Genomic DNA, 2,500 nt, shown 5'->3' with positions numbered 1-2,500 from the left:
GGAAGAGGAGGAGGAGGAAGAGGAGGAGGAGGAAGAGGAAGAGGAAGAGGAGGAGGGAAGAGGAGGAGAAAAGAAGAAGAAGAAGAGGAAAAGAAGAAGAAGAAGAAGAAGAAGAAGAAGAAGAAGAAGAAGAAGAAGAAGAAGAAGAAGAAGAAGAAGAAGAAGAAGAAGAAGAAGGAGGAGGAGGAGACGTATGAGGAAGAGGGTGAGGGGGAGAAGAGGAAAGGGGGGGGGAGGGGGAGTCGGAGTGAGAATTGAGTTGGAAGGGAGAATAGAAACAGAATGACCGAGGGACCGACAGAATACGAATAAACCGACAGAAAAGGGAGACGACACACAGACCGACGGCACGACACGGCAGACCGACAGAACAGACCGAGGGACAAAGGGCGACCGAGCGACCGACAGAAAACCGATAAGCCGACGCAAGACACGGGGAGGCTGTGACACCGGGAGGCCGAGACCGAAATCCCCGACCAAGTTCCCCGACCGATATCCCCGACCAAGATCCCCGACCGAAATCCCCGACCAAGATCCGCAGATCGGGCGAGAGATCCTAAGAGCCCCCCCCCCCATCTCGACCTCGTGTGACCGCCCTGGATATCCCCCCCCCCCCCACCCAACCCTCTCGACCGCAGGTGTTTCTGGCTGGCTTGCGTGCGGTCGCTGTCGCCGTCTTCGACTTCGTCTTCGTCTTCGACTTCGACTTCGACTTCGACTTCGACTTCGACTTCGACTTCGACTTCGACTTCGTCTTCGACTTCGACTTCGTCTTCGTTTTCGTCTTGGTCTTCGACTTCGACTTCGCCTCCTCCACTCCTACTCCTCCTCCTCCACCAGCTCCATCTCCTCCCACCTTCCACCTACCCCCCCTCTCACCTCTCCTCCCTCCTCCTCCACCAACCTCTTTCCCTCCTCCTCCTCTCCCCTCTCCCTCCCTCCCCCCACTCTCCCTCTCCCTCCACCTCCACCCTCCACCCTACCCCCCCCTCTCCACCTCCTCCTCTCCCTCCCTCCACCCTCCACCCTATCCCCCCCTCTCCACCTCCTCCTCCTCCTCCACCTCCTCCTCCTCCCACGCCTCCTTCGCCGCCACCGCTCGCAACAGTCTCTTAACGGCCAAATGATCTCCGGGCGAATCAAGAGGAGGATCAATAGAGCGGGTCCGAAAGGGTGAGCGATCGGCGGGGGAGGGAGGGAGGCGGAGGGGTGAGCGATCGGCGGGGGGAGGGGGAGGAGGGAGGAAGGGGGAAAGGGAGAGGGGGAGAGGGAGGAAGGGGATGGGGGAAGGAGAGGGGGAAGGGGAAAGGGAGAGGGGAGAGGGAGGAAGGGAGAGGGAGAGGGAGAGGGAAGGGGAGGAGGGAGGAAGAAGAAGAAGAAGAAGAAGAAGGAGGGAGAGGGAGAGGGAGGGGGAAGGGAAGGGGAGGGTTAGGAGGGGAGGGGGAAGGAGAAGGAGAGGGATAGGCAGAGGGAAACGGAGAGGGGGAGAGGGAGAGAGGGGAGGGAGAAGGAGGGGGAGGGGGTGGGATGAGGAGAAGGAGAGGGAGAGGGACGGGGAGGGCGTGGGGGAAAAGGGGAGGGGAAGGTAGAGGGAGGGGGAGAAGAAGAAGAAGAAGGAGGAGGAGAGGGAGAGGGAGAAGGAGGAACTAACGAACGAACAGCTATCTATCTGTCAATTAATCAGTCTATCCCTTTAATGATGTGTCTATCCATCTGTCTGTATATCTATCTATTTAACAATCTTTCTTTTTATCATTTCTTTATCTATCTATCCATCTACGAGTCTATCTATCCATCTATCTGTCTGTCCATCAGTCTATTAATCTATCCATCTATAAAATATCACCTCGACTAAAGTATCAGTGTTGCCAATAGCACATTATTTATTTTTTCACATTGTTTATTTATTCATTTTTGTAAGCGTAAAGAATAATGTTTTTTTTTTATATTCTATGTATATGTATCTTATTTATTTATTCATTTTTGTAAGCGTAAAGAGTGATGTGTTTTATATATATTATATATATATATATTTTTTATTTATTTATTTGATATTGTAAGCACAAAGAGCGATGTGTTATATATATATATATATATATATATATATATATATATATATATATATATATATATATATATATATATATATATATATATATATATATATTTATTTTATTTATTTATTGAGTTTTATAAGCGTAAAGAGTGATTAATGAACATGCAATTGATTTTACTGCTGATTACCTTGGCAGCGCTGGTTTGCTCTGCATTCCGTCACTGCCTCGAATTATTTTCTTGGTTCTTTGTTTCCCTTCGTTTGCTTTTGGAGAAGGAAGTAAACAGCGGGAAGGAGATGATATGTAGACGAGGAGTAGAGAAAATGGAAGGAAAATAAGTTTTTTTTTATTTTTTTATTTTTTTTCATTTTTTGAAAGTGGTGTGCGTGTGTGTTTGTTTGTGTTTATATTTGTGTGTATGTTTGTGTTTGTGTGTGCGTGTT

This window comes from Penaeus vannamei, chromosome 43 (genome assembly GCF_042767895.1).
Source record: "Penaeus vannamei isolate JL-2024 chromosome 43, ASM4276789v1, whole genome shotgun sequence".
NCBI classification, from domain to species: domain Eukaryota; kingdom Metazoa; phylum Arthropoda; class Malacostraca; order Decapoda; family Penaeidae; genus Penaeus; species Penaeus vannamei.
This window is presented reverse-complemented; position numbering follows the sequence as displayed.